Source organism: Triticum urartu, chromosome 7A (genome assembly GCF_056163025.1).
Source record: "Triticum urartu cultivar PI428250 chromosome 7A, HENAU_Tu73, whole genome shotgun sequence".
NCBI lineage: Eukaryota > Viridiplantae > Streptophyta > Magnoliopsida > Poales > Poaceae > Triticum > Triticum urartu.
Window position 1 is genome coordinate 5,362,247 of NC_141879.1, and position 22,180 is coordinate 5,384,426.

Consider the following 22,180-nt stretch of genomic DNA (forward strand, 5'->3'; position numbering starts at 1 on the left):
AAAACAAGCAATGGACATGGCAAATCAGATCAGTGTCAGAGAAGAAGTTCATGGTCAGATTCCCACCCTGGAAAGATGTTGAAGAACTGATTGAATTTCCTGCCTTCGACTTGCCCATCGATGGCGTAGCTGTGTCTGTTGAGAGATGGACCGGTGCAATTGACCCATTCAGCGAGCTTACTGCAGCCTGGGTTGTCATCGAGGGGCTATCATCTAAATGGTGCACATGGAAGGTCCTGTCTCAGATTGCTTCCTGTTTTGGGATCCTTGTGGATGTAGATTGGAATGGCCTAATGAAGAGTTTTTATGAGAAAGTGAGAGTCAAGATCGCTTGCAGGGACCCAGCTAAGATCCCCTTCGAACGGATCTTGGAGATGTGGAAAAAACTGTATATCTTATCCTTTACAGTGGAGGGTTTTGATCAGATAGGGGCTGGTGATCCTAATGATGATAATGGACCTACTAACATAGCTGTGGACGATGACAACAAAGTAACTGATGAGGTGGAGCTGGATAAGGACATCCTGGATGATGGAGAAGAACCCATTGATGATCTGGACCTAGCCAACAGGGCTCCAACAAAAACTCCAACCGGGAAGAAGACAACTGATGATGGTGCTACATTCCATCCTCCTGCTCTGAAGGCATGCGTCTCTCCCATGAGAGTTAACAAGAAGAGTGAAGGAGAATCTAAGACTCGGAGCATGTGCTCTTCAATACCTTTCTCTGAGGCAATCAGAATCCTTAGTACTCCCCACAACAAAACAAGTGAAGTCAGTATGCTTGCTGCATCATCGAGTGGTGGTGTTGCTGTCACTTCCCCAATGTCTGCTCAAAAAGTATACTACTCTGGCCTGCTGGAAGAACTGGAGGATTCTGCATCTGATACTGCTAGTGAAGCTGCTGAATCAGAAGAGGAAATGGATACTGTTGAAGTCTCTATAGCCAGTAGTTCGAAGAAAATGGGTCTAATGGAGAAAACGGCTCTGCCTAATGAAAAGCCAACACCCAAGAACAAGTGGGGCCCAGTTGTTGCTCCAAGACTAAGCTCCAGGGTTCACAGTAGGCAAAACATCATGGAGAAAGCTGCGGCATACAAAATGAAGCAGAACCTGGAAATCCCCCTACCTTTAAAAGTAAGTCTTTTACTACTGAATCTGCATCTAGTTTAGAGGCCTATGCCTCTGCATTTAACATCAAGATTGGTGATGATTTGATAGAGAAAAACCGGATTATCAATGACATTATTAGAGATGAAACTGAAAAATGCCTTTTATTTGCTTCCCAGAATCCTGAAATATCTCTGCCTGACAATTTAGATTCTGAAATTAATGCTGACACTAGAGTTTGTACTCCAAAAAAAGACATTCCCAACACCAACACACCAGGGGGCACTGCTAGTGCTGTAGGTAGCTCTGGGAATGCTGTGAGAGGTGGACTTTTTAGTCTGACACATCCCTTCAAAATCCCATGATTGGCATCTTTTGGAATATTAGAGGTCTAGGCCAAAAAGGGAAACTACAGTGCCTGTCTGACTTAGTAAACAAGTATAAACCTGATTTTTTAGGTTTTCAAGAAATTAAGAGAGAAAATTTGTCTGACTCTTTCCTTAATACCCTAGCTGGCTCTACTGCTTATGAGTGGCATATACTACCTGTAGTGGGCTCTGCAGGGGGTATCCATGTGGGTACCAAATCCAATCTTTTTGAGGTTCTTAATGTTAGCAATAAGAAGTATTGTATTATTATTTCTTAAAAAAAGATGGATGGCTTCTGCTGGCATTTAATTGTGGTTTATGGAACAGCTTATGCTGTAGACAAACTTGATTTTATTGCTGAACTACATGAAAGTATGGATGGCTTGTGCTATCATGTTCTATTTGGGGGTGACTTCAATTTGATTAGGGAGGCTAAGGAGAAAACTTCTGGCAATATTAATACTTCATGGGCATTCTTGTTCAATGACTGGATAAACAAATGGGGCCTTATGGAATATAAGCTGTCAAACAGGGTTTTTACCTGGAGTAATAATCAGGACAACCCCATCTTTGCCACTATTGACAGAGTTTTCTCTGCCACTAGCTAGGAGTCACTTACCTCTCACCACCTTGTGTGCGCTGCCTCGGGTGGGAAGTGATCATGCCCCAATTCTTCTTGATACTGGGGTGGGTACATTTAACTCAACAAGACCCTTTAAATTTGAGAAGTGGTGGCTGGAACAACCAGACTTTCGAGCCTTAGTAGAGAGAATCTGGGCCACTCCTTCACCATCCACAACTGCTATTGGGACCTGGCAATTTAAAACCAAGCTATTTAGGAGAAGTGTTAAAGGATGGAGCATAAACCTGGAAGCTACCATGAAGAGAAAAAAGAGGGATTTACTTCAGGAATTTGATATCCTGGATGTCTTTGCTGAACAGAACAGAACTAATGCTGGGGATATCCTCAGGATGAAACAAATCAGGGGAGAACTTGAAGATATTTGGAGAAAAGAGGAAACTGCCATGTGGCAGAGATCTAGAGATAGGAAGATCAAAGAGGGGGATAGAAACACAGCATATTTTCATGCTGTTGCCAACCAATGTAGAAGGAAAAACTAGCTGTCTATCTTAGAGGGTCCAGATGGACCTGTGTACTCTACTAAAGACATGCTAGATGTTGCTACTGACTTTTATAAAAACCTCTTTGGTTATGAGCACAGACCCAATATCCATTTAGATGACCAGTTTTGGTCTGAGGAAGAGATGGTAACAGAAGAAGAGAATGCCATACTTGAAAGGCCTTTTTCAGAGGAGGAAATTAAAGAAGCTATCATGAGCTCATATGCTAATGAGGCCCCTGGCCCTGATGGCCTCTCATTCTTGTTTTATCAACACTTTTGGGAGGTTATCAAAAATGATTTTATGGCTCTGGTGAGGGATATTGAAAATGGGACCCTGGATATCCAGAGATTGAATTACTCTATTGTCACTCTTATTCCTAAAGAGCCAGAGGCCAAAAATATGAGAAAACTCAGACCAATTTGTTTGAGCAACTGCTCTATAAAAATCTTTAGTAAAGCTATGACAAACAGGGTTGCCCATGTAGGTCATAGGCTCCTATCACCATGCCAATCTGCTTTTGTGAGAGGCAGATTTATTTTAGAAAGTGTGGTTACTCCCATGAGGCCATTCATGAAGTTCACAAATCAAATGAGCCTGGGATTGTGCTTAAGTTAGATTATGAGAAGGCCTATGATCGGGTGAACTGGGATTTCCTAGTAGAGATGCTAACTTCTAGGGGTTTTGGAGCTAAATGGATTAGGTGGATGTTTGACACGAGAAAAACATCTAGGACTCTGAGGAGAAGGGAAGAAGGGAGTGTGTTTCTCTCATACGCCGGGGAAAGGAAAATGAGTATGCGGGCGTGCCAGTGTACCGTAGTACACAAAGAAAAGGATGTGGGAAACGAGTATTTCATTATTCTCATTGGAGAAACAAAATTACAAGATCCCGTAAACAAAAAGTGCACTCCATGGCCTACTAGCGCGGCCAATCTGACTGTGGCGATTGTGGTCTCTTGGTTCCCGGGGCCTCGAAAGGTGTAACGCCCTCGATGCGGCTATATCTCCCACGTGTCGAGGGCGTTACAAGTTGGTAATCAGAGCCTTCCCCGACCTTAGGAGCCCCCATTGCTTGATCGTTTTAGCAGCCGAGTTGTGTCTAGAAAAATGTTTTGAGTCCTTTAGGAATTATATATCGGAGAGCTTAGGAATTCTTTTTACTTCCCAGTCTCCTCATCGCTCTGGTAAGGCATCCTGACGTAGAGTTTTGACTTTTCTCTTCTCAAATTTCACCAAAAAAAATTTTAGGAACACGCGAGTATCTTGGATTTGTTCCGATGGCTTATGATGAGAATACTGTCTTGGTGCCTCCTGTCAGGGGTTTAGTGGAAGTGTCTCGGGGAGTTGAGCTCTGAGGTGTTGTCATCATAATTTTATCGTTGCAATTCTGGAATACTTGAGATATGTTCGTCGACATCGAAAATCTCCTTTATGCAGTTCGTTGGTGAGATAACCTCGACGCCACACAGTACTGGGGCGGGAGTTCGGGAGTATCGCCATAACTTGTATAACGGATGCTTTTCGAAGGTTGAGGTAGATGGTTTCCGAAGGTTTCTTGGTTATGTGTTGAAGGATGGATACAACTGGATGTAGGATTTGCTAGTTTGGGTGAGATATTATGCTTCCCCTGTATCCTCAACACCTGATTGCATAACCGGAAAATTTCGGGAGTTTCATAGGTGGGAATTCAAGTAGCTCTTAGGATATCTTTCCGACAGATGTATGATATGAAATTGGGGTTCGACGTCTAGTGGTTCTCCTATTCACGGTCGATTTTACAGTGGTCTCGTTGTGTCTTAAAGAGTCCTTGGCTATGCTAACTCGGGGACGCTTCGTATGTCATGTGCACTGCCTTGTACATGATGGTGCTGTACGATCGAGCCCGTGTAGGTCCCACCACGAAAACTTCGGACGAAATTTCTATCATATGTTCGTTCCGGCTTATTTCACAAGCCAATCCTTGGTTTTATTTTGAGTAGTGGTATTCGAACCGCTTCAAAGTCATATGTTGATTCCACCCCTTGTTGAATTACCTCTTCTACCTAATTCTTCGTGGCTTCGCAATTTAGGAATATGTGACCACTTCAAGGGAAGTGCATTCGTTCATTTTGTTCGGATGTGAAGACTTTATGTTGCAATTTTCATTCCGTTGGATTCAGCTTCAATATTTATCTGTCTATGTGCTAACGGTGGTCAACCTCTTCAGGATGGCTCCCGCTAAGAGCACCAGTCAGAACCAGAATCAAGATCCGCCACCACCTCTACCTCCTCCGGAAGCATGGCAAGCTGTGATGGCCGCAACCAATGCAAACACACAGTTGATCATGCAAATCCTCCAAGAGCGGAATCAAGGCAGTCAAGGGAATCAAGACAACAATCAGAACCATTTTGCTACACTGAACCAGTTCCTCGCTAATGGTCCAAAGACGTTCAGCAATTGTGTTGAGGCTACCGATGCTGACGATTGGCTAGTGGATCTGGGCAAGCATTTTGAATGCAACAACGTCAGGCCTGAAGATTTCGTCAAGTTCGCTTCTTTCCAGCTCAAAGATCAGGCTGCAGAGTGGTTCCAGCAGTACAAGGATTCCAGAGGTGGACGTTTGATCACTTGGGATGATTTCTGTCGAGATTTCCGAGCTCATCACATTCCTCAGAGTGACTGAAAGCAAACGTGAAGAATTCCGCAATCTGAAGCAAGGCTCTTTGTCTGTCTATGACTAAAATAAGTTGTTCCAGAAGCTCGCCCGTTTTGCCAAGCAGGATGTTCCTGATGAGAAGAGCATGATATACCAGTTCAGGGGTGGTCTCCGTGAAGAAATTCAGCTCGCTCTTGTCCTTTTTGAGCCGTTGAGATACGATGAGTTCTACAACATGGCACTGAAGCAAGAGGCTGCTCAGTTGAGGTGTGATGCTTCCAGGAAGCGAGTCAGAGACACTACGCCTTCTTCCTCGACTCAAGTGGCCAAGCAGCAGAAGTATAGGCTTCCTCCTCCTCCGTTCCGTCAGCCGTATCAGCAGAAGAGCAAAGGTGGCAGTGGTTCTTCCCACCCACCCAACCCAGGCTTTCAGAACAAGACTTCATCTCAAGCTCCAAGATTGAGTGCTCCGTACCACCGTCCGCTTTCAGAGGTCACGTGCAACAAGTGCCAACAGAAGGGTCACTACGCCAACAAATGTTTCAACCAAAGGCGTCTTCCTCCTCCTCCTCCTGTCAGATCGGCAAGTACAGCAGTGGTCAAGCATAACCCCAAGTCCGCCAAGGTTAACTTGATGAACGCAGCTCAGGCAGAGGATTCGTCTGATGTCATCATGGGTAACCTTCCTGTTAATGATATTCCTGCAAAAGTTCTTTTTGACATGGGTGCATCGCATTGTTTCATTTCCAAACCTTTTGCATCAAAGTATGAGTGTGATTATCAGTATCTGCAAAGTGCCTTGCAAATTGTGTCACCGGGCAAGCAGATGACAGCTAACACCTGTGTTCCGGAGGTTACTATCACTTTGGGCGACTACAAGTTCCTTTCTTCCCCAATTGTTCTTGGCGATTCTGATATTGATCTTATTCTTGGCATGGACTGGCTCTCTAAGCACAAGGCTCACCTCGATTGTGCAGCCAGGCAGATTCAACTGACTCATTCGTCTGAGGATGTAATTGTCTTTGCTGCTCGGGATAATACCATCCGGTTGTTTTCTCTCAATGAGAAGGATGAATTGGATGCTATTTCGCAGATTCCGGTTGTTTTTGAGTATCAAGACATCTTCCCAGAAGAGCTCCCAGGAATGCCTCCGCACCGGCCGGTTGAATTTGTTATTGAACTTGAGCCCGGTACGGAACCTGTGTGCAAACGTCCCTACAAGCTCGGCCCTGAAGAGTTGAAGGAGTTGAAGAAACAACTCGATGTTCAAGAAAGAATGGGTCTCATTCAGCCTAGTACTTCTCCGTGGGGTTGTGGTGTTCTTTTTGTGAAGAAGAAGGATGGAACGGACCGACTTTGTGTTGATTATCGTCCATTGAACAAGAAGACCATCAAGAACAAATATCCACTTCCCAACATCAATGAGCTGTTCGAACAACTCAAGGGTGCCCAAGTATTCTCCAAGCTTGATCTCCGTATGGGTTATCATCAGATTCGAATCCGTGAGCAAGATATTCCCAAGACGGCTTTCAGGACAAGCTATGGGTCATATGAATACACTGTCATGTATTTTGGCCTCGCCAACGCTCCTCCGACGTTCTCTCGCATGATGAACTTCATCTTCAACCCCTACACCAATGACTTCGTTTTGGTCTATCTCGACGACATTCTGGTTTTCTCCAAGAACAAGGAAGATCATGCCAAGCACTTGCGTTTGGTTCTTGACAAGCTCAGGGAACATCAGTTCTACGCCAAGTTCTCCAAGTGTGAATTTTGGCTCGATGAGGTGCTTTATCTTGGTCATATCATCTCTGCCAAGGGTATTGCCGTGAATCCTGAGAAGGTGTCTGCAATTGTTAATTGGGAACCTCCTCAGAACGTGAAGCAACTCCGTAGCTTCCTCGGTCTCGCAAGCTACTGCCGAAGATTCGTTGAGAACTTTTCTAAGATCGCGAAGCCTCTCTCAAATCTTCTTCAGAAGCACGTCAAGTACGTTTGGTCTCCAGAGTGTGATATTGCTTTCAACATTTTGAAAGAGAAGTTGATCACTGCTCCAGTTCTGACTCCGCCTGATGAAACCAAGCCGTACGAGGTCTTTTGTGATGCCTCTCTCCAAGGTCTCGGTGCTGTACTGATGCAAGAGAAGAAAGTTGTTGCTTATACCTCTCGCCAGTTGAAGCCTAATGAGAAGAACTACCCCACTCATGATCTCGAGTTGGCGGCAGTTGTGCATGCTTTGTTGACTTGGAGACATCTTCTATTGGGAAGGAAAGTGGATATATTCACTGATCACAAGAGTCTCAAGTACATCTTCACCCAGCCTAATCTCAACCTCAGGCAGACTCGATGGGTCGAAATGATTCAAGAGTATAATCCGAGTATCGAGTATACTCCAGGCAAGGCCAATGTGATTGCTGACGCTTTGAGCAGAAAAGCATATTGCAACAGTCTGATTCTGAAGCCTTATCAACCCGAGCTTTGTGAAGCTTTCCGCAAACTTAATCTGCAAATTGTTCCTCAAGGTTTCCTCGCCAACCTTCAAGTCTCTCCTACCTTGGAAGACCAGATTCGCCAAGCCCAGCTTCTTGATGCTATGGTGAAAAAGGTGAAGATTGGGATTGCAAAGAGTCAGTCCAAGTACAAGTGCTACCGCCTTGATGACAAGGACACTCTCTTCTTCGAGGATCGAATTGTTGTGCCCAAAGGTGAACTTCGTAAAGTGATCATGAACGAGGCTCACAACTCTCTCCTCTCCATCCACCCTGGGAGCACGAAGATGTATCAGGATCTCAAGCAAACTTATTGGTGGACTCGAATGAAGCGCGAAATCGCTCAATTCGTGAATGAATGTGATGTCTGCAGAAGAGTGAAGGCAGAACACCAAAGGCCAGCAGGTCTCCTCCAACCTCTTGCCATTCCAGAATGGAAGTTTGACCACATTGAAATGGACTTCGTGACTGGGTTTCCAAAGTCCAAGCATGGCAATGATGCTATATTCGTTGTCATCGACAAGCTCACCAAAGTGGCTCATTTTCTGCCTATCAAAGAGTCAATCACTGCAGCTCAATTGGCGGAACTCTATATCTCTCGAATTGTCTCTCTGCACGGTATTCCTCAAGTGATATCTTCAGACCGTGGCAGCATCTTTACCTCCAAGTTTTGGGATTCTTTTCAGAAGGCCATGGGCACCAACATCCGCTTCAGCACTGCTTTCCATCCTCAAACAAGCGGTCAAGTCGAGCGTATCAACCAGATTCTTGAAGTTATGCTCAGGGCTTGTGTTATCTCCTTCGGCATGAAGTGGGAGGATTGTCTTCCTTATGCTGAATTCTCATACAACAACAGTTTTCAAGCAAGTTCGGGCAAGGCCCCATTTGAAATTCTGTATGGTAGGAAGTGCCATACCCCTCTCAACTGGTCTGAAACCGGTGAACGTCAGCTGCTGGGTAATGACTTAATCACAGAGGCAGAAGAAATGTGCAAGGTCATTCGTGATAACCTCAAAGCAGCCCAATCCCGCCAGAAGAGCTACTATGATAGTAAGCACCGTGATTTGGCTTTCGAGATCGGAGATCATGTTTACCTCTGCGTCTCTCCTATGAAAGGGACTCGTCGCTTCGGTATCAAAGGGAAGCTTGCCCCCAGATACGTCGGACCTTTCAAGATTGTCAGCAAGAGAGGCGACCTCGCCTATCAACTCGAGCTTCCTTCAAACTTTGCAAATGTTCATGATGTGTTACATGTCTCCCAACTCCGAAAGTGCTTCAAGACGCCTGAACGCACCGTCAACTTCGAGGACATTGAGCTCCAAGAAGATCTCTCCTATCGTGAGCACCCAGTTGCAATCCTTGAAGAGACTGAACGCAGGACTCGCAACAAGTCAATCAAATTTCTCAAAGTCAAGTGGTCACACCATTCCGACCGTGAAGCTACCTGGGAACGCGAGGATCACCTCCGTTCTGAGTACCCAGAGTTCTTTCAGTCCTAGATCTCGGGACGAGATCTTTTCGTAGTGGTGGAGTGTTGTAACGCCCCAGTTATAACTTTCCCAATTTGTACTCCAACTCTTGCCGTTTCCGGCATTAAGTTATATTTATTTCTCGGGTTCGGGTCTTTGTCGCCGTGTGTTGTTTTCTTTTTCTTGCATCTCATATCATGTCATCACGTGCATTGCATTTGCATACATGTTCATCTCATGCATTCGAGCATTTTCCCCGTTGTCCGTTTTGCATTCCGACGCTTCGTTCTCCTCCGGTGGTCATTTCTAGCTTTCTTTCATGTGTGGGGATTAAACATTTCCGGATTGGACCGAGACATGCCATGCGGCCTTGGTTTACTACCGGTAGACCGCCTGTCAAGTTTCGTACCATTTGGACTTCGTTTGATACTCCAACGGTTAACCGAGGGACCGAAAAGGCCTCGTGTGTGTTGCAGCCCAACATCCCTCCAATTTGGCCAAAAACCCACCAAACTCTGCTCCATGTCCTAGAGCGTTCGATCACGATCGCGTGGCCGAAAACCGCACCTCATTTGGACACTCCTAGCTCCCTCTACCTCTATAAATACCCCCTCCCGAAATTCGGATCTCTCTCCCTCTCCGAAACCCTAAAATCGCCCCCGCCGTCACCGGACACGTCCGGTTCAACTGGACGGATCGCCACCGCCGCCCGCAGCCAGTGGCGTGGCGCCACGTGGCGCGCCGCCACCCGCCTCCGCTCCGGCCCGCTCGGCCCGGGGAGAGCCCCCGTGGGCCCGAGCCGCCTCACCTCGCCCTCCGCCGCCTCGCGCCGCCCTTCGTCCCCGCGCGCCGCCCGCCGCCTCGGGCGCCAGTCGCCTCCGGCCGTCGCGCCGCCATCGCCGGCGACCGCGCCTCCGGGAGCCGCGCCGCCCCGCCTCGGCTTCCGCAGCTCCGCCGCTGTCCCCTCGTCGCCGGCCATCGCCCGGATCCGGCCGGCCTCGCCCCGGCCTCTTCCACCCTCCACGCCGGCGATCCCCAGCTCCGGCGAGCCCTGTTCCGGCGAGATCTGGCCGCCTCGTTTCACGTGCCGGACGAACCCTAGATCTGGGTTGACCCTTTTTCCCTCTCCCCCCCTGTTTTTTTGTGATAAGTTTGACCTGGCATATCTCTGCACCCGTAACTCCGTTTTGGACATATGATATATCAAAATGTTCGTCTCGACATGTACATCATTTCATTCCATTGCATCATTTGCATTTGAGTTCATCTTGATGCCCAAAATGCTGTTAGAAGGAGGCTTCGTGAGTTAAATTGCAGATCCGTTAGTTCATCATAGACTTTTGTCATTTTTGCCATGTTTATTGTGTGCATGATATGCCTGTGACTCTTTGGGATGAATTGTTAAGCATTTTGTCTTCTTTCCAGAGGTGCCACCCATGCATTTTTAGGATGTGTGTGGTGACTTGTGCATGCTTGCAAAGAGAGGCACCTAAGAATTCTGTTTTCAGGGACTTAGTGGATTTCACTAAGTCTGGGATATTTTAGTTCATGATGCCATGTGTTCAGCTTGTTTCCTAGTGATCCGTGCCCCTTTTGAGGATGATCAGTAAGGGAGTTTTGATATTCATGTTATGTTCTATCCGTCGATGTCTTTGTTTGCATATGTGGAGTGCTCTAGCTTGAGTCAATCGAGCTCTACTTTTGCTTCGTGGTAAATCTGGGCAGATCGTCAACTTGTTTGCGATTTTGCCGATGCTATTGTTAGTGATCCATGTGTGCTATGCCATTGTTCTTGCCATGTCTAGCTAGAATTTTGTGTCTTCTTTATGGATATATGCTTGCCTTGCTATGACTTGCACCATGGTGAGTGCATCGAGCTCGTTTACATGCCTTCGTGAGTTAAATTTCAGCATGTCTCAGTTTTCACCAAGTCTGAAAACTGATTGTGCGTGAGCTATGTTCGTGTGCTCGTTAGAGTATTTTGTGATCCCTTTTGGCCCCAGGTCACTTTGGGTGTTTTGTTAATCTTGTTGAGTAGCTCCATGCCATGTTCTTACTTGTCATGTTAAGGTTATGTATCATGTTGTTTTGCTGCTCCGAAGAGAGCATCGTGGTCTGAAATTTCAGACTAGTGTTAATTTCACTAAGTCTGAAATCTGTTTTGCGTTTGCGTTTTTGCCATGCTTGTTTGATGCTCATAATGGATGAATTTGTCCGTGGCTCAGTGCTAGTTTTTTGATAAGCATCTTGTGGGCATCCCTGCCATGTCTTTTGTTGTCACGTTTGGTGGCTGAAGCATGTTCATTTCGTTGCATTTAGGTGCCTACTTGCTGTAAATCGCAGACCGGTTCGTTTCGTAAAACGCTTGCCATTTCCAAACCGTAGCTCCGATTCCTTTGATCTTTATATCGTTTTCAAGTGATTTCATCCCCTCTATCCAGTGGCACACTTGGTTTTCCAAGTTGAGGCCAGGGTCATGCATTTCCTGTCACGTCTTGCATTTTGCATCCCGCATCGCATCCCGCATAGCATACCATTTTTGCATCTTATTGCTTGAGTTTGCACGTGGTTGATTGTATCCTTGTTGCTTGTTTGTGTTGTTGGGTAGAGCCGGGAGACGAGTTCGCTAATGAGGAGCCCGTTGAGTTTGCTTTTGAGGATCCAGTCAACTCTGACAACTGTGCAGGCAAGATGATCATACCCTCAAAATCACTACTATCTTTGCTATGCTAGTTTGCTTCGCTCTTTTGCTATGCCAATGCTACGATGCCTACCACTTGCTTGTCAGCCTCCCAATTGCCATGTTGAACCTCTAACCCACCATTGTCCTAGCAAACCGTTGATTGGCTATGTTACCGCTTTGCTCAGCCCCCTTTTATAGCGTTGTTAGTTGCAGGTGAAGATTGGAGCCGTTCCTTGTTGGAACATTTATTTACTTGTTGGGATATCATTATATTGCCATGTTATCTTAATGCATCTATATACTTGGTAAAGGGTGGAAGGCTTGGCCTCTCGCCTAGTGTTTTGTTCCACTCTTGCCGCCCTACTTTCCGTCATATCGGTGTTATGTTCCCGGATTGTGCGTCCCTTACGCGGTTGGGCTATAATGGGAACCCCTTGATAGTTCGCCTTGATTAAAGCTTTTCCAGCAATGCCCAACATTGGTTTTACCAGTTGCCACCTACCCCCTTTTTCCCTTGGGTTTCCGGAGCCCGAGGGTCATCTTTATTTTAGCCCCCCACGGGCCAGTGCTCCTCTGAGTGTTGGTCCGAACTAGAGTCCTGTGCAGCGCCCCCTCGGGGAAACTCGAGATTTGGTTTTAGTTGTATGGAGCGCTCATCTGAGTGTGCCCTGAGAAAGAGATATGTGCAGCTCCTATCGGGATTTGTCGGCACATTCGGGCGGTGTTGCTGGTCTTGTTTTAACCTGTCGAATCGTCTTGTTGTACCGAGATACCGAGTCTGATCGGTGTGTCTTGGGTGGAGGTCTATTCCTTCGTTGACCGTGAGAGCTTGTTATGGGCTAAGTTGGGACCCCCCTGCAGGGATTGATCTTTCGAAAGCCATGCCCGCGGTTATGGGCAGATGGGAATTTGTTAATGTCCGGTTGTAGATAACTTGAACCTTAATTAATTAAAATGAATCAACTGAGTGTGTTGCCGTGATGGCCTCTTCTCGGCGGAGTCCGGGAAGTGGACACGGTGTTGGAGTTATGTTCGCGCAGGTTGCTCTCTAGATTCCCGCTCGTGCTTTGCCTTCTCTTCTCGCTCTCTTTTGCGAATAAGTTAGCCACCATATATGCTAGTCGCTTGCTGCAGCTCCACTTATACATTACCCCTTTCCTACCTATCAAGCTTAAATAGTTTTGATCGCGAGGATGCGAGATTGCTGAGTCCCTGCGGCTCACAGATTACTATTACACCAGATGCAGGGACAGATGATACAACTCCAGATGGCGCGCTTGAGCTCAAGTGGGAGTACGACGAGGACTCTCGGCGTTACTATGTGTCTTTTCCTGATGATCAGTAGTGGTGCCCAGTTGGGGTGATCGGGACCTATGTCGCTTGTTGGGTTGTCTTTTATTTTGGCGCCGTAGTCGGGCCATGAGTGTTTGGTTGATGTATGTTATTTATGTACTTTGATGTGACGTGGCGAGTGTAAGCCAACTATTGTACCTCCCCTTTATATTATTTATGTACATGGGATGTGTGATGATTTCCTAACTTGCGACATTGCTTTCAATGCGGTTATGCCTCTAAGTCGTGCCTCGGCACGTGGGAGATATAGCCGCATCGAGGGCGTTACAAAAGGCTCCCGGTTAATTACTCCCGCGGGTTGCTCCGCGGGATACCTCCGATTAAGCCGTGTGGTCATCTTTGTCGTCTTCGCTTCGCGTTCTCCATGCATGATGACGGTGGTGTGTGTGGGCGGCGGCAGAGCCCGTGTCCTCGTCGATACACGCGTCGCATGTAGCGTGGCCTTAGCAGTGGCCGCGCCCGCCCTCGCCGTCGTGCCTCGTCGGTTTCGGTGGCGTTGGAGTAGTTGGTGTTGGGGTAGCATGGGCCGCGCTCGGCTCGGACCTCTCGACGACCAATAACTTCGTCGGGGTATGGAAGGGGGCTATGCCTTGCGGGAGTAATGGTTTGGGGAGACCGGCATCGGTGTAAAAACTGACGCGCGCTCACATTGGCGTGGCCGTGGTGGTTGGCACCTTGTCTCGGCTAGACGCCGAGTATTCGGCGGTCCGCCAAGACAAAGGAGGCTGCCTCACGAGGCCGTGTAAAGGTGGCGTTGTAGAGGCCGCGTCGCCTTGGGCTGGTGCTACACCGAAGGTTGACATGTACGCCGGCGACGCCGTGGACCTGTTCGCCACGGTGGGTGCACCTCTCGAAGGAGGGACCGGTCTTGTACTGCGTCGCTGCAAACTCCGGCACAGTGAAGGATCTGTATGCCATTGACCTGTTCGTCGGGGACGCGTGCCTCGTGACTGAGGAACCGGTCTTAGATACGTCGTTGCGGATATTGGTTTCCACCAAGGACCTGTACGCCGTGATGGGAAAGGCGAGTCTCGGGCTGCGCCGTCAGCGAGCTTCGGCTCCGCCGCACCGTCCCCTCCAAGAGTGTGACACAAAACCTGTACACTGGTGTCTCCTTCGCCATAAACCTATCCACCGTGGCCTTGTTCCTTGCAATCTGTGCGTCCTGAAGGGAAAGACGAGTCTCGGGCTGCGTCGTCAGCGAGCTCCGGTTCCGCCATGCCGTCTCTTCCAAGAGCGTGATGCAAAATCTGTAAGCCTGTATATCCTTTGCCATGAACCTATTCACCGTGGCCCTATTCGTCGCAATCTGTGTGTCGCGACCTGTACACCATGGGCTATTTGCCGAGCGCCATGAAGGCTGCCATGGTAGAGCGCTGGGGCTAGCGGTTGGGCTGCGTCGTTGAAGAGCTCTGGCAGCTCCCGAGTAATCTCCAGCCAAGAACATGGCACCTCAAAATGAAGGGCATCCGGGAACGTGAGCCTCCCCTCCATGTCACGGCCGGCTAGTTCCTCCTGGCGCTTGTACGAGGCGGTCGCCGGTGTTGATGTTGCTTGCGTGGTAACTGGATGTGCGAGGCTCCGAGGACTCCCTTGCCGCCGTGCGTCTCCGCGAGATGCGATCTCACGATGGCCTTTGGGCCTCTGGTTGCTGCGTTCCTTCCTGCGATGGATGTGAAGGGTGGCGGCCTTGCGGCGTCTCCTGCCTAGGTCGAATTGATGGATGGATGTGTGTTTGCTGCGGGCCTCCTCTCTCGTATGTGCCTGTCCTTCTTCTTCTCGTGTAGCACCTGATAAATGAAAGAGATAGTAACAAATAAAATTAGTCTGCAGGGCTTGGTCTGCTCCCGTTTCTTCATCTCCTTGGGCGCCTGCATGCTCGCTGTGGGCAGGCCGCCGCCGTGACCGGCGTCTCTTGATCCTTGACATCGTGTGTCATCACTGTGGTGCATGGTCTGCCCGTCCCCTCCTAGGTTGCTTTCCTTGTGGATCCCTCTCGGTGCCTCCTGCTGCGTGAGATCTCTTCCCTGATCTCTCCCTGGTGGGTACTTCATCTTTATCTCCGTGTCAGGTGCCAGCACACTTGCTGCCATGATGAGGCACGCAGGAGGAGCTGCTGCAAACCTCCATGCGCAGGTGCTACTCCTAGTCTCTTGTACGTGTATGTGTTTCCTGGCCTGATACACCAAGAGAGATAGATGAATGTATTTATTGTTAGTTAACCTGAGAGGCGGTACTCCATGTTGTATTCTTGCCACCAGCGTGTTCCGCTTGCTGCTGCCCGTCCTCCTTGTGACCGGCGCAGCCGCCGGACAGGCAAGGGTACGTGTGTGTGTGCGTGGGGGTGTCGGCGCTGGCCACGGCCTCACATCTCGACGTGTGTTGCCACCGCAGCGGCGAAAGCGCGTCACTCTTCTGGCCTCCGTCTCCTTGGCGCACGCGCTGCTGCCGGGAAGAGTCAGGATGCGTGGGTTTTCCTCACGAGCGTGCTGTCGCCGTGGTTGCCCTTGGGCCTCCTCAAGGCTCATCTGCATGTCGATGCTGCCGCCATCGGTCACGTCGTATCTTCCTCCGTCCAGCGTCCTTAGACATGCTGCAAAATAGATGATAACATAAAGATCATTGCTTCACGGGCGCGTCTCGTCGTCGACGCCGCTGCCGCCACGGGGACACGTGGTTTCGCCGGCTGCCTCTTGACTTGGTGCGTGAGATGTGTTCGTGGGCTGGTTCTCCCCCCTTTGGCCGTGCGTGCGTTGTGAATGGCGGTGGCCTTGTGGCGTCTACCCGTGCGTGCCTCCTTCCCGCTGGTGCGTCCTGCGTACATGAGCTCCGCCCCCTCCCTGAATCCTGGAAAAACAATGACAAAGAAAACACATGTACTAGGAGGAAGAGGGTGATGAGGGCGTTGTTGCCACTGCCGACGCGCCGGCCAAGATGGGCAGCTTCCGAGTCGTCATTCTTGGCGCCGCCGCTTCTCCTCGTCTGATCGGCCTCGGCGCTGTCGCAGCACCACATCTTTTATGTACATCTCCTCCGGCAAGATGCCAACTCTCATCGACGCTGCTGCAGGGGCGCGTCTCCTCCTGGGTGTCTCTCCATGCTCGGGCCTCCCCCGTGTGCGTGCACCCCTCTCTGGACGTGCGTGAGTCCTCTGATGGGTACTTCGTGCCTGGTGGATGGATCTCCTGGTGGCTCCTTCTGCATGTGGGAGGGATGGATGGGTGCGTTCCTGGTGGGTGCTTTGTCCGTCCCTTGGCTGGCGGGCGCGTGCTCTCCGGCGAGCTCGCCAGAATGCCCTCCGGATCTCCTGGGCGCTGCCACCAGGGAGTGCGTCTCCCTTGGGCGCCTCAACGTACGGTACCTGGTAGATGGGAGATCGAGAGAAGAAGGGACCATATATGTACCATGGAAGAAGAGAAGCTGGACATCATGCATTGATGTCTTCAGACACCTCTTGTAGGAGAAAATCGGCTATTTGCCACTTTCAGTATTGGGCTTCGCAAAACTGCCACTCTCAATATTGGCTTCGCAAAAATGCCATCCAGCCCGTGTGCACTCTGATTACCATGCCATTTCCTCTTTTTCATTGCTTCTCTTTTTCTTTTCTCATTTTCTGCCACCTGAAGAGACCAAAATACCCCTAGCCAGTGCGCACGTACTAGTTTCACGATCTGCTTTGTTTTTACCATCCGACTTGAAACAAGGCCATTCAGAGCGCGCCGCCCGCCGAGATCATCGCTCACGAGTTCTCCAATCCCCCTCCTCCCCAAGATCCACCGGCTCCTCTTCTACCTGTGCATTGTGGGGCTGATTTTGCTTGCAGATTACTTGTAAGTGCGCCGCCGATTTGTCTGGGCGTCGCATGCCGCCGATCGCCCACACGTTGCGCGCCGTCGATCGCTGCCTTGCGCATTGATCTCCAGATCGCTGGGTTCTGCAGCGGCAGAATGGAATCCAATCCTTCTACACAGTATTCTTCTACTTGTACCTTTGGTTATGGCATTACTTGTGTTAACCTGCACATCAGAGACAACTTACAGTTAGTCGAGATATACTAGGGAAAATTGAGAATATGTAAATTCTATTCTGCATAGTTCAGTTAGCATGATTTCATGTTATCCTACATGCCATTGGAACCACATTAGATTCAGGCAAAGTGTACTAGCGTATTTTCTGAATCTCTTAATTTCTAGATGCTACAGTATTAGTTCAGTATGGTGGTTAACAAATAACTATCATGATGATGGCTCCTTTTTCCTAAAATGGAAGATTTGATGTTCTCCCTTTCTGTACGCTACATATATGCGTTATTAAATCATGATTCATGACCATGATTTTTGACTTGTTTACGACCGCTAACTCAATCTCGTGTTCATGTTTTTCTAACTGTGTCAACTAGGCGTGATTTCGAGGTTGTGTTGGCAAGTGGTACTGATATTCCATTGTTATTCACTTATGCTTCTTCAACTATCCAAACAACAACACCTATCCCGGAAGTCGATTGGGATAACATACAAATAGTAGAGACACATGATGATGAAGGTAGAATTGAGCTGGTGAGTGAAGTTCAACTATGTGAGATTTTGGGCTTGAAGGTTGAGGAAGAGAGATCAAAGACGACTGAACCAAAGGGTCGTAGAATGGTTGAGCAGGCGGGTGATACTGAAGGTGCTGCCGTTCCTGTTAGTGATGCCATACCAAATGAAATAGTGATTACATATGATAAGGACCACCCAAAAATGGAACTTGGCACTATGTACCCATCAATGAAGGAATTCAGGCTAGCAGTGAGGCAATTTGCCATTAATGAGGAGTTTGATCTAGGCACGGAAAAGACAGATAAGAAGAGATTTAGAGGGTTCTGCAAGTCAAGTGAAGATTGCCCTTGGAGAATTGTTGGCAGCCTACAAGATGATAAGTGCACTATAAAGGTGAAATATGGATAACTATCTGACCTCCAATTTGCCATTAAATTATGTATGTGTCTATTTCTATGTCCTATTGTACTACATAACTTCCATTCATTTTAAAATTCTATATCTGCAGGTCACAGTTTTAGTTGATCAACATGATTGTATTTCAAGCAGCAGGGTGAAGACCATAACACCATCTCAGAATTGAGTAGCTAGCAAGTCTGTGAGTATCCTTAGGGATTCACCCAATATGGGTGCTAAAGAATTGCAGAAAAAGTTGCATGAACAATACTCTACCACAATTTCATATGACACAGTTTGGAGGGGCAGAGAAAAAGCTCTTGCGGAGGTTTATGGTAAATGGGAAGAGAGTTTTGAGATGTTATACAGATGGAAGGCTGAGGTACTGAAGAGGTCACCTGGAAGTGTTGTGGAGATTGAAGTACTAGAAACAGACGGTAATGTGTATTTTCATCGATTTTTTTGTGCACTTAAACCATGCGTTGATGGTTTTCTAGAAGGGTGTAGGCCACATCTAAGTATAGATTCTACTGCACTAAATGGAAGATGGAATGGCCATTTAGCCTCGGCTACAGCAGTTGATGGTCACAATTGGATGTATCCACTTGCTTTTGGGTTCATAGCATCTGAGAATGAAGGAAATTGGACTTGGTTTATGAATCAACTTAAGAAGGCAATAGGAGATCCTCCACTTCTTGCAGTGTGCACAGATGCGTGCAAAGGCTTGGAGAATGCGGTGAAGAATGTGTTTCCCAATGCTGAACAAAGGGAATGTTTTTACCATCTTATGAAGAATTTTGTGAAAAGGTTCCATAGGTTTGGAAGGATGTATACGGCAGCAAGGGCTTATAGGGAAGAGGTGTTCACAGAACATATGACAAAAATTATTAAAGAATCAAATGAGGTATGGAACTGGTTAAGTCAATACCATACTCTCAAGTGGATGAGGTGTGTCTTCAATCCAGATATCAAGTGTGACTATATTACTAATAACATAGCAGAAGTTTTTAACAATTGGATCCAGGACATTAAGGACTTGCCTGTTGCTGAACTAGCCGACAAGATTAGAGAGATGATCATGCTTTTGTGGAGGAAGAGGAGAAGGATTGGAGAAAGACTACTATCTGGACGGATGCTGTCAGCAATTATGATTCAGCTGAGGGCAAATACAAGAGGTTTGGGGCATCTGAAAGTTGTGGAATCTGCCAATTGGAGTGCAGAGGTGTGGGACAATAGCAAGAATTGCGAAAGGCATATTGTGAAGCTAAATCAGCAAACATGTACTTGTCTTGAATGGCAGCACACTGGTAAGCCATGTCAACATGTCTTGGCATTTGTGACCTCACAAAAGAGAGTAGACCTTGAACAGTTTGTGCATGAGTACTACTCAGTGGACAGATTCAAGGCGGCTTACGGGAGAGAGATTCAGCCAATGACAGATAAATCACAGTGGCCACGAGTGGAGCTGCCATTTGCCGTGGGGGCACCACTTGCAAAAAGAAATAAAGGAAGGAATAGAAAATTGAGGATCAAAGGATGCCTTGAAGGTGGCCACAAGAAGAAAGGCACCAATGATGGTGTCAATGACGCCTCCAAAGATGGTAGCGCTGCTCCAACGAACGCTAAGGGGAAGAAAATGATTAGAGTCCCAGTGACTTGCAAGAAATGCGGTGAAAAGGGTCATAGGCAAGCTAGTTACAAGTGCCCACTGAACGGAACCAAAAAAAGGTAAGTGTTTTTTCTTTATATCAAAGCTTAAATTATCACCTCATGATGAAATATATTTTTTGTCTAATTTGCAGGAAGAGGAAGCCTAGAAAGAACGTTACAAAAGCTAGGCCAGCTGAACCTAGCACTCCGCAAAGGCCAACTAGAGAACAAATACTACAAGACAGCCCAGGCATGGTCACTAGAAGGTAATCAGCAACAACAAATAGCTCTGTATTCAACAATATGAAAATGATAAGCAAAATATTCATCTCATTGTGATAACACATATACGTGCAGCCGCCTTGCTTTCTTGCTGGGAGAAAGTACTTCTTCACAAGCCACAACAAGTACTCCAGAGAGGATGCCCACTGCAGCTCCAGCAAAGAAGTTGACTCCAAAGAGGAAGCTACAAATTGGATGAATGATCTCTATGCAATTGATGTTACAGTTATTTGAGATGTGAACTCAGAAGTAGTTTTCTTCTATGTGAACTCAGTTTCTCCAATTTCCGTGAGCCGTGAGATATATTTTTTCAGATGTGAACTCATTTCACTTTTATCTATGAACTCGTCATTTTATTTTGTGAGATGTGAACTCTGTTCGGATTAATCTATGATGTGACCTCTTGATTTTCTGATCTACTAGCTTCTCCCCTGCATCAATCTATGAATCATGGTTGTTGCATCCATATGTATCTCCTTTGCCAATATACTAAAATTCGAGGTCTACATGTTTTTGCCACTTCTCGCTACGTACAATTCAGTTTCCTGTCCTTGAAACAAGCTACAACAAGTGCAGCAGAACGGGTAGACTGAAATTTGTGGCATTCCTTTCTTGTATTGTTGCTCAGTTGACCCAGGCCGTGAAACTAAACGTGGCATCCTATTCTTAACGTAATTTCCAAATTTCAAACCAAGAACAAGTAAATGATTGCATTAAACATGACTTACCAGGTTACTTGCATTCTCCATTTTCAGCACCTGCGCACACGTCCATCTCCTCCTCACGGCCACAAGTCAATGCCGCCATGACTCCACTGCTGATGTTGTTCAGTACCGCCCTCGCCAGTGCATGTTCACTGGTGTTCAAGGACACGAAGTCGCCGGCGCACCTCTCTAGCATTCCGCGCGGCGAGCTCCGCGAGCACGCAGGCGAGGGTGAGCTGCGGTTGCTTGCGCATGGCCTGGGCGGTGAGCTGCGGCGGCTCGCGCAGGCATCAGGGAGCCGAGGCCGAGCTGTCCCTGCTTGTGCAGACTTGGACGAGCACCGGCGGCGAGCTACGAGAGCTCGAGCAGGCATAAGCGAGGCGACGGCGAGCTCCGCCGGCGCGCACAGGCGTGCGCTAGCAACGGCGGGCGGCGGCGAGCTGCGGTTGCTGGCGCAGCCGTGGGGGAGCCAGGGCGGTGAGCTGCGGTGGCTCGCAGTGGCATCAGTAAGCTACGGCGGTAGGCTATGGAGACAAGGACGAGCGCCGTAGAGCAATCTGACCCAACCAGTCCACGCAAGCATCAGATGAGATAAGGTTGAAAATATCCAGGGGTATTTTGGTCTTTTCAGATGGCAGAAAATGAGAAAAGAAAAAAAAAGCAATGGAAAAGAGGAAATGGCATGGTAATCAGAGTGCACACGGGCTGGATGGCATTTTTGCGAAGCCAATATTAAGAGTGGCAGTTTTGCGAAGCCCAATATCAAAAGTGGCAAATAGCCGATTTTCTCCCTCTTGTAGGCACGAACGACCATATCTTGGACGTGACATGGAACGGCCGAACGGCCATGTGCATGGTGCTCGTCGCCACGTCTTCAAGATCGGACGCGGTCAACGCCGGCTTGGCCTCTGCGCCGTCGTCTCCTTTGATAGGGCGGCGCTCTGCCGCGGCCGTCGGTGTCGAGCTCCGGCCAGTTCACACGGCCGCTGCTGCTGGACGTGAACAAAACACATACGGGCGCCACGCCGGCGCGTCCTCCACACGCGGCCGTGTCATGGTTGCCCTTGAGATGTGACGTCCTCGACGCAGCCGCGATGGCTGCCGCGGGCGCGCCTCCTCTTGGCTCCGTCCTTTGGACGCTGCCGCGACGGCGCGTCCCCTCCTCCCTCCCGTGATGTGATCTGGTGCCCCTATGTTTCTAGGCAAGAAGTCCAGCCCTTGGGCGGCCGCGTGATGGGCCGAAGAGGTTCGGATCTTTCAGCTGGAGTTTGTTTGCATCTTATCTTGTGTCGAGTCGATACTTATCTCCTCTTCTTCTTGACGTGCACGCCCACGGGTGTATTCTTAATAAATAAAAATACGTACGTACATACCGGCCG

At 48.3% G+C, this 22,180-nt stretch overlaps 1 long non-coding RNA gene and 1 pseudogene across 1 annotated transcript; one reads left to right on the forward strand and one right to left on the reverse strand.

The window, feature by feature from the left end:
- Positions 1 to 14,470: 14,470 nt before the first annotated feature.
- LOC147956755 (uncharacterized) lies at positions 14,471 to 21,351 on the reverse strand. Its single transcript, XR_015612175.1, has 2 exons — positions 20,826 to 21,351; positions 14,471 to 17,247 (listed from the first exon to the last, which is right to left on the reverse strand). It is a non-coding gene; the product is annotated as an uncharacterized LOC147956755 (long non-coding RNA).
- On the forward strand, positions 17,494 to 20,296 carry LOC147956756 (uncharacterized; annotated as a pseudogene).
- Positions 21,352 to 22,180: the final 829 nt, after the last annotated feature.